Source organism: Lepeophtheirus salmonis, chromosome 14, assembly GCF_016086655.4.
Source record: "Lepeophtheirus salmonis chromosome 14, UVic_Lsal_1.4, whole genome shotgun sequence".
Lineage (NCBI taxonomy): Eukaryota > Metazoa > Arthropoda > Copepoda > Siphonostomatoida > Caligidae > Lepeophtheirus > Lepeophtheirus salmonis.
In genome coordinates, this window is record NC_052144.2 from 9463034 (window position 1) to 9475582 (window position 12549).

Sequence of the window (12549 nt, forward strand, 5' to 3'; positions counted from 1 at the left end):
CATAGTCTTTTGATGAACAGTCTGGTGATTAGGGTGCAACAAGCTTGGAGGCCAGTTATCGCTGAGAGTTTCTTGTAACCTATCTTGACTTGTTATGGCCTTACGCCTCTATGGACATATTAGTTAGCCCCCAGGTTCTTGACTAAATGTTTGATAGTCCCCTCACTGATTTTGAAATCCTGGGGCAACACTCTCTTGCTGGTGTTTGGCTAGACATCCATCTCATAGGCCACTCGGGCCAAAGGTTTTCAGTAATAATCTTGTTGTCTCCTCCACTTCCTGTCTGACTGGGCTCTCATTGGTACTAATGAACCTCTTGATCTTACAGACAAGCTCAACAGAGTAATTCACAATGTCAACGACCTCCTTTATAGAATTATGGGCGTGGAGTAAATCATTAAACTGTTGCCTTTTTGCCCTCTTTCTTGATATTTGATGACGTTTTGCAACCAATATTGCAACGTATGAAATTTGGTTAAGTTTCTCTTTTGCGCAAACATCATATTAGGGATAATTGTTTTATTGGCACTGTACGATTTGCTTACGTACATTATGCAAGTATTTTCTAAGTTAGTAAAGTATCAGCTTTGAAGCTTATGAACTTTTTTTTATCCGTTTAAGACGTATGATGCTGAGAGTGAGGAGGGAAAAAATGATTTGATGATTTTCAAACTGGGCAACATACACTTTCTTACACACAGCACTAGAGCCAAGAAGAATGCCAGAGCTAAAACTCTGCTCTATAGATACACCAAATATCCAGAAGTTGTGGTTATTTTAAAAAATAAAAATTGTTTGAGATGAAAAAGTAACTTAAACGTTAAAATGATATAATGATATCATAGTCTCTCTAAATAGACTTTAAAAAATATAGCATACCGGCTCTGGACAAAATTTAACTTCATCAATATAAAAAAATAGTAGATTGCGGTCAAGTTTAAACCCATAAGAGTGAGGTCAAGTGTCCTAAAAACCATTCGATTTTTATTTTGCTGCAAAAATATTACCAATAATCATAGAAGCGACTATTGTTGAATTAGGTTGAGTAAGGGAACTAATTGACGTCACTAGGACGCTGAATATCTCCAAATCGACAAGAAGAGAACTCCAACATTATTGACGGGCCAGAAAAGGTCAATTGAAACTAATCCAACGAAGACCAAGCAAAAGCTAGCCCAGAATCGCTCTGCTAGAACGATGACGTTGAAAAGTGGGGAAAATTGGGACTCACCTCATATATAAAGGGCCAGGCTCAAATACTCATGGCTGACGCCAAGCCTAAGCCCTTGGAGCGAGTTAAAAAGATTCTGAGGCAGTTGAAAATTGACTCAACTCCTCTTCAGAGATTTTTCTTAGACAAAAAAGTTTTCCCTTTCGAATTCCCTTTTTCAGCACCAGAAGGAATGAAAGTACAAGGCACCAAGAGCAAGGCTGATGTTGTCACTAAGCATAATAGTAAGCATCCCGTCTCCAGCATGGTTCTCGGCTGTAAGCACATACATACCAAGAAGGACTACATCGTCCTCCCTTCGAACACTGTCTCATTTATGGTTGTTAACTCGACTATAATGACCTGTTTATTAATCTTAATGAACTCAAACTTTCCAAGGATTAATCTTTTGAACACGGTATGTGTATGTATTCAATATTAGAAGCCTCCATTCGTTATGATGAGGTTAGCGTTTTCTTCAACTGGTACAAGATGAGCAATTTTTTTACAAGCTTTTTAGAAAACTACATAGTTGAAACAATAGTCAAAACAACTTCAATATGAATTATGATTTCTTTTTTCAATAGTCCATTTATTTTGTAGCAATAATTCAGCCGCCCCCATAAACAAATACATACATACTCATATACTACTAAGTGCCCATTTAAATATGTTATGGATATTTTTTTTTCTTTTTTCTGTATTCCAAGAATAAGTTCTTTATTTTGTTCAGGCTCTCATTTCATGGGTTTTATCACGTAATTTTTTAGTTTTCTTTTTATAGCTTTTCTTTTTTCCGTCTTCTTTAGGCCTTGACCAGATGTTGTTTTATATATGTAAAAAACCTTTTTTTAATTTTTATGAAGTAGCATTCGCTTGGTTATCTATATCCGTGTACATTTGTACATATATAGAAGTACATTTGCGTTATTCTATATTATATTAATATCCTGTATATAAAAAGCTTTAATTGATATATATATATATATATTTGTGTCACGTGAGTGAACTTTTTTTTTGTATTATGAATTATTGAAAAAAAATGGACTGTTTAATAATAAAAGTATCCATAGAAAAAAACATTTTGGCGTTAGGAGTTGAAAACTTTGTTCATCTCTCTGAAGTGTGTCCCAAAATTACTCTGGTAGACAAAATACATTTGTAGAAACCATAAAGAAAGAATCAGACTCCGGATTAGATCCTTTGTATCAGGATCAAAAACATATAAGTACATGTAAAAAAATTAAATGTTCCATTTATTTATTCAAAGGCACGTCGTTTAATTTTAGAAATATGTCACGTTTACTAAATAAATACATGCACCATAATTTTTCTTCAAACTTTCACTAGTGAACATGCTTTCTTTAAGGAACTTGTGTTTAATTTTAACTGAAATATTAAGCAAATTTTATTTCTTATTACACAAATAACAAAGACACAAAATTATGCTAATAATCATAACAACACTAAATTTTTGCATCATCAATATAATAACTTGAGATTATTAAAGCTGAAATATTATCATTTCAATTTCCATAAAAACTTCTATAAGATATTTATTACTTTGAAAGAAATTTTGGTAATAAAAATGTGCTCATTAACTTTGAAGAGATTGAGTGATATATATGGAATAACAGTTGACATTACAATTGTAGCAATGCATATACCTTATATTTAAAAAAGGGAAATAGACAAAAAGCAAAAGAACGACTTAAAAGTGAAAAAAATAATCAAAGTCACCCAACTTTGATGAAAAATTGCAAAAATTACAAATAGCTCCATGGATATTAATTTTTACAAAAACAAAAAGTTGGATTTATTCTGAAATATGTTTCAGGAGCATATCAATGATATTTCTTGCATTAAAATCGGATTTAAATAGATTGAAGACAATTTTATTAAAATTAAAGTGCAGAATATCTCAGTTCACAAAGAAAAGATTAATGTCTCATTTCAAAGATAGATGGAATATTTTATAGCTTATCTCCAAAGTATAGGCAATTATGTATACAGTGAGCACAAACACTACCGTAGTAGCTTCATGATTACGTTAATTGAGCTATTCGAATCCTCAACTCCCTCACCAACGATGGGAAATTCAAAATGTGGAAAAAATTAAATTTACTTTTTAGAACTAGTTGAAGGTCCTCTGTTTTCAGCTATGTTTACTCACATAGCCATATGATTTGCTTATCCTAGTTATGTCTCCTATTTTTTATTTTTTTTTCATTATGTTAATTCCCTATCATTATTTTATAAAGTTTTTAAGCATACAACTTATTGAAGTGAATGAATTAAATAAACATATAAAAATTAACTAATAATTTAGTAAGTTTCTAAAGCAATACAAATAGTTAGATCAAATAAAAATGCGCTTGGGAGAAATTATTCTCTTGAACTCAATGTGCGTAGGTTCGCGCTCTGGTCGTTCCTAGAGAAGAAAATATAAAATGAGCATATAGTCTCTCCTTTTGTTTTTATGTATGTACTTTTCTAATAGATCTTTGGTCTAATAAATAATTGTAAAACTCCACATGTGTTTTGAATGTAGCATCAAGCGTGTTATTTATTAAAAAACATATAACTTCATTAGAGCATTATTAAGTCAGCAGTTGCTAATATAATATCTATAAATCAACTAACACCCTATGTCTTACTCCCACCTTCTTTAAGTGCTCTCAAGAATCTACGTGCATACTCATGTATGATTTGCAATCGAAATTATGATCATTACTTTAATTATAATAATACTAGCAAAAGCATACTAAATTGATCTATTAAAAAGAAGATAACTCACCAAAAAATCTTGAGTTGCAAATAACTCCACGAATAAATATTCGCGAGAGCTACAATTGGTCCCATACAATAAAGTGATATCAAAGAACTTTAAATTGGTTCAGTTTTTTAAACTCTAATAATTGAAACCAGAATTTTCCCACTACTCTCCGTTTTAATAAATATAATCACACTAATTTGCTCAAAACATAGATGTTCTCTCCTCAAGAATGAAAAAATAAACTGTAAAAGGCTTCATAATTTTTTATATAATGCGATGATTGAGGTAGTACTTTAGTCTCTAGAGCACTATCTGGAAGGGCTTTAGCTACAAACGCTCGTTCATCAACCACACCTAGAGTAACATTCATTATTTTATAAAGTCTTATTTTTTTAGTAATAAGATTTAGTTACCCTCGCTCGTTGAGTACTCAAATCATATCTTATATAGAAAAGGGTTGTAAGACTTCACCTAAACACCTGCAATTTTTCATTTATTTTTACGTACAGTTTTGTACAATTTTATATATATATTCTCTTTTTTTTTAACATGACGTGCACGCTCGCCTGCGATTGTTATGTCTTAGATAAAGTATCAACTTCTTAAGACACACTCAAAAATGACTCTACGTCGTACATTGGCACATGCAAACAGACAGGCCTTGCTGTATGAATATATATTTTATGTACATTGTATGTATAATAAAAAGAATGACAAGCTAAAATATTGTGAAAATTATTGATAACATAAAACATTTTAAATGTCTGCAGTGCATAAATTACACCTTTATCAAGTTCATGATAATATCTTTGTACATACAAGCATATACATATAATACAAATTAGAACTGAGAGGGTAAATGCATTGTAAAATTTAGAGGCAATTTAAGGATTAATTTATTTATTATTAGATTTATTTAAATGTTTGTATTCAACCAGGTATACTGGTTGAACATTTTATTTTTTTTAAATTATAATTTGTTTAGTATTATACATAGTTTACAAAGTGTAATAAACAGTTATTTATTTACAATAGAATAAATTGGATTTGGTTCATGTACAGTTTGTTTAATATACACAGTAATATAAACGTAATAAAAACGAAATCTGGTGGTTTTGATCTATTTACTCCAAATTAATACATAATGGTCATTTTTTAATATTTACTCAAAAACACAGAAACTAAGCAACAGATAAAAATCATTTAAAATATATATTTCGGTCAACATATCTTCCGTTGGTCGCAATAAAAGCCTGAGATCAGGTCTTGAACCACACAGACTTTGGAAACTATAACCTCATCTCAATTCTTGCAATCCAGAACGACGTTTTGGATCCAAGACTCCCTATTGGTGTGAGAACCTCTGGATCAAGATATCTTTACAGAAAGGTAATCAATCAGATTAGGTTGGGGGAGCTAAGAAGGAAAATATCTATTGACTCCCAGCTAAAACATTGCTCTTGGAATCATTTAAGTTTGGAAGGTGTGGCAGGGGACAGATTCATGATGTCATACACTAAAACGGTCTCTATCTACCCCTTTGATTTAAGGGATCACCACTGACTCAATAATCTCAAGGTAGATCCCTGTGTTGACTATCAATCCTTTCTCAAAGATGTGCATCTCCTTCTTTGTGATTACTACCCTGGGATCCTTGGTATCAACAAAGGCGTTCCTGAAGTCTACAATCCTTCTTCATTCGATCCTTTTTATATTTGAGAGTTGAGCATTTCTATTATACCGATTGTTCTTCCCAAAATTATTGTTACACACATTATATGTGTATCGAAGTTGTAGTTGTGTAGCTTAGCAATAAGTTTTTATTAGGGATATTTCTGAGTCTTGACATCTTGTTGGATCCCGTCATAAATTTTAAGAACACATACGAATCGGACGAAAAGTACGTCCCATGAAACAATTTTTGCTAAATGACCCCATATTAGTTAAGGTCCATTGATGTAATCATCAATTTATCTAAGCTATCGTAAGGTAGGAATATATCATGCTTATACAAAAGATAAATATGTAATTAAGAAACCTTACAATTGGAAATATAATCATATTTGTCATGTAGTAGCAATTTAATAAAGCCAAAAGTGCCTTAGTTTGAATGGCATAATATTTAAAAACTTAAGCTTAAACAAAGCCGTAAAAAAGTATAAAAAATTTAATTTTATTTCAAAAAAGTCAATTGTCATTAAATTATCATTTAGCCAACAAAAATATTTTATATCCAATTACAGTAAACAGTTGATGTCTTTTCAACCAGAATCTTTAATTGGTTTTACGTTTGGTTTTTAAAAAATCTGGTTTTAGAATATAGGTATACGTTATTATTTTTTTTTTGCCTCACTATAGAATAAGACAAAAAAGGAAGACAATAAATAAAAATTATTGTTCTTGTAAAAACTATTGTTGGCTTCAGACATGTATTTATATTTTATAAAATAAGATTTTATCAAAAGAAAATGCAATGTATAGGTTAATAAAAAGAATATTTATCTTAGAGGTTTTTGTTTGGGGTAAATAATATCTTGGCTTTTCATTTATTCACAAAATAAAGCAGTTTATTTGAACAAAAAGTAATTGATCTTTCATAAACAAAAGTTGATTTATTTCTTAAAAGTACAATCTAACTGTTCTATATTTTAATTTAATATTAGAGTAGTGAGATTAAAATTACTCAAGATTAATTTCATAATATGTCAGTATTGATTTATATCAGCATTTATTTATTTTATATTTATAGTACATTATCACATAGTTTTTAAAAATTAAAATATTTTTATTATTTTTTTTATACTTATTTAAGTATAAATGTTAATGGTATATAAATAATAAATATTTATCTGTTATCGGCAAGACGTTAACTTAAATTATTATAAACTAATAATTAAAAAAATATGGATATTGTAAAATATGCGTGTACGGATATTGATTTGGCTTAATTCCAAATATGATATTACATTGATTAGAAATGAATCTTTAAAGTATGGGAAAATGAACCGACAAAAAACCATAAAATATATCTTCATAAGTAAATATCAGTATGGGCCTTGAGATAACATATATATATATATATACATAAATGAAAAGATTTTTGGATATTAGTGATAAAAATAGATAATTATGTTGATCATTTGTCTGTAATTAATGGAAAAAAAGGATTTTGTAAGTCTGTTTTAATTAACTAATTAAATATGTTAATATTTAATTTATCTTATTATCAAGTTCTACCATTCAGTGTAATTAATTAATCACATTGCCACATCTCTAATTTAAAAAAAATAGTCAGTAGATATATCAACAAGAGTAAGCACTTGAAAGAGAACAAACCTCCACCTGATAATCATTTTGCCAAAAAATTAACAAAAATGACGTTAGTGTAACTTATATGTCCAATCTTGTTTTGTGGGAAAATGACCTTTGATTTGATTTTTGCCTTCCAAAATTAAATATGAGTAATGTAACTTATAGTTCATAAATTCCCCCAATATAACAAAATCTAATGAAAGTAAGCTCTATGAGTTCCAAGGAGATGGGAAGGGGTGGGATAACCATTCCCATTCAATAAAATGGTCTAAAATTATCATTATTGATATACATATATTCATTAATAAGTTATATACAGGTTTAATCTCATCTAGTGGTATACAATCTATTTTTCAACTTTTCATGAGTAAAATCTAAGCAAGAGGTTTTGCGAGGACTTTTATTAGGAAAAATCATCTGAAAATAGTGCTGGCCACAACTTTTATATTATTTGTGAGACCTTATCTTTATTCATTGCCTCAATAGGAGGCCTAAATCCCTTACAAACCTTGAATATGTAATCGGATTCAAGCTTCATCTACTCCTTCTTGATGAAAGTCTCTATAGACTGGAAACTCGAGTCTGCAGTAGCAAATACCCTCTCCTCCAGACACACCTATATACAGTGGTACAAGAGGTTCGCTTCAGGAGAGGAGGGCGGCCAGAAGTTGATGTCCCAAAATTCTGGAAAGTTGTCTCTGAGGAAGGCCTTTGGCTTACCGGCAGGATAACACAGAGCTCCGTCTTGAGTGGAAACAAATTTGTCTCCTAACTTTTTTCTTGGCCAAGATAGCACTCTCTTATCCAGAAGTTCGATTTAAGCATCTGCAAAGAGCCACTTCTTCTTCTCCACAAAAATGGGAGGGTATACTTCATAATGCCCAACACTATGATTCCGGCAGGATTTTTTCTTCTGAAGACATGTGTCACTAAAGCTGGTACATTGTCTGGATGTTTGGTTCTGATATAGCGGCTGTTCTACTTATTCACATAGGCACCAACAGTTAAAAAAAGAGAAAAAAGATACTTGCGATTAAAGAAAATGGACAAATTCAAGATATAGAGATGGTGAAATACCATTTAACTGCATACTTTATGGCAAATAAAAAAAAGAATCTATACAGGTTTGCTTTTTAAAATTGTTTCATAAATAATTGGCTTTAAATCAAAAACAACAAGTCCAATTTTAGTGAAATCTTTTAAAACATTTAATTTAACAGTTACAAATATTTAAAATATGAATTTATATAATTTCCCCACTTTTGGTATTTTTACAATAACCAATCTCTTTCAAACTGCATTACAACTGGTCCGTACTACATCATCTAAAATTTGATTGCATTTCTTTTGATGATTTGCCATGAGAGCATCCTTATTTCTTATAGGATAAGCATTGAACTCCCTCTCCAACATTCCCTAAGTACAGGGGATATAAATCAGGTGAAGAGGGAGGCCACGTTTACTTATCCAAAGATGGTAGAATTTTATTACACAAGTTTTGAATTGAGTAGGTACCATAAGCTGGAGAAGAATCTTGAGTAAAGCAAACTTCTTGACGTGGTGATGTTGTTTTCAAAGCCAGGGCTTTACTTTTGTCTTCAAACAGTCAAAATAAATTATTTGATTAATTTTTACCCCATCAGGAATCTTAAATATAGGTGATTTTGCTCCATTTGAAGCCACAGAGCTCCAAACCATGATTGACGTTGGGGTTTATACTTTTTAGGTAAATTTTTAGCTAGAATCAATGCTGGTATATATCTTTGCCTAGACTCAATTTTGCTTGTTGAATTTCCGACTTAGATAAATAACATTTTGGCACAATAAATATGATGACATTCTTAGGTACTACATGCCAGTTGAACAAAACATTTCTCCTTGTAATGGTACCCTTCGACAGAACATGACAATACTGAATTTGAAAAGTTTTGACACTAATGTCATTTTTAACAATCCTGGTCATAGTAGTGGATCTGCTTACATTGCGATCTTGGATTAGCTTTTTTATGGATCTTCGTGGATTTCGCCAATTTGTTTTAACAGACAGCCTTGACCGACTTTAGAATTCTCACAGTTTTGGTTGTTCAACTCCTTGACCTCCTCTCAGACTCAAAGATATCTTCCAATAGCTTTTTTCTCCTGTAAACTATTTTCCGATTGACCTTGGCAATCTTCTGGATTGACTAGGAAGTGTGCCAAGCTTTTAATTGAGTTATAATCTCTTCCCTTCGACACTTATCCATTTTCTACAAAAATTATATGTACGAAGGCAATCATAAAAGTTTAATAATTTGTTTACATGTATTTTTGGAAAAAATTATATTTTCCAACTCTTAGACAATTATTGTATGCTATAAAATTCTCCAAAATATGGGACAAATTTAATAAGCATCTTTGTATTGCATAATTATCGAGTTTAATCTATAATTTTTTTCTGAGAGAGTGCATGAAATAGGGATTGGGAAAATAATTATTTCAAGAAGATTCATCATAATCCTTTTGAGGATGAGGAAATATTTCAAATTCATTTGATTTGTTTAATTGTTTTTGGATTGTCGTTGTGTTGTTCAAATATTTTTGATTAATTTAAAGATGTAAATGTGAATTTGGAATACGGGGATACAAACAATTTGTAACAGTTGTTTTGAGAGTTCAAAACAATTATAATTATTATTTTATTCTTTAAAAGAGAAAGTTCAAGTATAAAGTACCGTTAAATTCATGTGCTTATAGTAATTTGCGTGTAACTAGTTGAGGACGAGTACAAAAATGTAAAGACCTAATAGTTCTTCCCAGGTTTAAGATTCTAACAATAGGAGAGCTTGTAAACTTTTGCTTTGTTTAATACTGAGTGCTCTATTAAAATCTGAACACTATGAATTTTAAACTTTAACAATATATAATCTATTAATTAACATAGAATTTCAAATAAAACTATTACTACAAATAGGCAAATATGTGTTTGAGCTCTCTTAACCATTAATGTAACCATCCTTAGCGGCTATAATAGCTTCTGGGCAGAAGGACTTCCCCTTGACATGCCCACAAAAGGGGAAGTCGACAGGGGATTGTATCAGGGTTGTAGGGGTACCAAAATTGTCTAAAAATGTTTTAAAAGACTAATTCAAGAGAGTCTTGCAAATGCTGGGGTTCTTTCATTGTTGGTGTTAAAAGTGGCCTCTCCACTCTCAAAAGGCCTTTCCAACTACTTTTTTGAGCGCTCTCTGGACAGTCTAGTTTAAAATTTCGAGATCTCTTACATTGGACCTCTCGAACGGGGGAGATTAGCCTGAGCTGTTTTCTTTAACTTCTCTTGGTGTAGTTTGGCCTTTTTGATTGAGCCGTTCATCCTCTCCAACGTTTTAGACTTGCTGACGACGTAGACGGTGGTATTAAAGACTTCTAACTGCTTGGAGTACGCAAAAGGAAATTCATCAATCACGTTCAAGCTTTATTTTCTTGACTTGTACTTAAGCTATAGAGCTCAGATTTGTTTATTATTGTAACCAATTGTTTCTGCCTGTGTTCAAATTTAATGAACAATGTGGTATTCCACCATTGTTTTGAACAAGTCCTGTTAAAATATAATAGATATTCACATCTAACAAAAAAAAACGTGCACAAATTTAAATGCAATAGAAAGTTTATTTTGAAAAACCTATTAAAATCTCAATAATAGAAGTAATTATTCATCGTTAAAGTACTATCGTCAGCTCAATAAGATGTACAACCAAAATAGTTGCTTCTTATATACAAAGTAAAACTATAGACAAGGTTCATTTTTAAATTTTTTGACTATTATTCCACAATTTAGAGTAATAATTTGATAGCATACGCTTGGTTGTTGTGTATCACAACATGTTTCTCCATAATATATACTAACATCACGTTATTTTTTGGAAGTAATTTTGTCATTGTTTTCTACAAAATTTGGCTGAATATTCTTGCAAAAAACAAAAAAGAAGAATGATAAGAATTCAATTTAACTGCAACTTTCTGTATTATAAATTATATGTGCGCTATACGTCAAGATAAATGATACTTCAAAATAGTTATCTTAACATGAATTTCAAATCTCAATATTTGCATATAGATCTATATTCCTATCTTTTGAAAAGTAATTTATTGCTATATTAACCCATAAGTATTCTAATTTGGAAAAAATTGAGACACTCATCAATGTTGTTGACGTAATCCGATCCATTAATTGAAAGTGTAGGACCATCTTCCTACAAAAATTGCAATTTTAACCCTTCAATGAACCAAAAAATCAATATTATGGACTTGGAAATGACGTCCAACAAACACCACAACTTATATATTTATATATATATATAAACCACCAGAGTGACCAATATTGTTCAATAAATGAAATTCTATGGCGAAAGAATAGTTTCCGTGGTCAGATTTTTATAATGATCGATAGTTCATAATTTGTATTTATATAATCGATCTTTTATCTTAATATTTTCCAATATAATTTATATATTTATCAGTGTAATGGAATAAAGAATAACTATTTTTTTGAATTCATTAAAGTAACAAAAAAAAAATTTGAGGTTAAATGTTATATCTAATACTTGATAACATCATAATTACAGTAAAATTCTCTAAAAATCTACAGAAACAAAATAATTGTTAATATAAGAAATGTCAACATAATTTCACATCCTTTGAACTAATATAGGTTTAGCTCCATAGAACTATATGTCTTTTTAGGGATATTTTTTTTACTGTTACTACATTTTTTATTGTGAATGCAAAAAACAGATGCATATAACTTTTTTGCAATAAATATCGATGAGAAAACTTTTTATGAAAAAAAGAACTTATGATGTAGATAGGTAAATGATATTGAACATATCTACATCTACAATATTATAAAAATAATATATCATTTTTGTCAAACGATTGATCTTGAAGTATATAAAAACATCCTTTTTATTTCAAGGATTCTCAGATTTTTTTATCCCGTTTACACCTCTTACACTCCCTTGGAATGTAAGTATTATTTAAATCCAACAGGAATACATAACTTGAGTACAACCATCAACTTTTTATCAAATAAAATAGTAAAAAAAATACTAAAATTGTATGGTGTTTAGCAATAACAAAGCTTTTATGGCGGACATATTACTAAGGGGATAATTTTGGTAAGAATAGAAAAGCGTGCGAGCAGAAGAGAAGAAATACTTATGGCATCATTGATTAAATAATATACATCTTCTTCTATCAATCAAGAACATCATCA

At 30.4% G+C, this 12549-nt stretch overlaps 1 protein-coding gene across 4 annotated transcripts in view; it reads right to left on the minus strand.

Moving 5' to 3' along the window:
- The window catches only part of LOC121129728 (neurotrimin), a 170558-nt gene that overhangs the window by 116737 nt on the left and 41272 nt on the right, over positions 1–12549 (minus strand). The window lies entirely within an intron of this gene.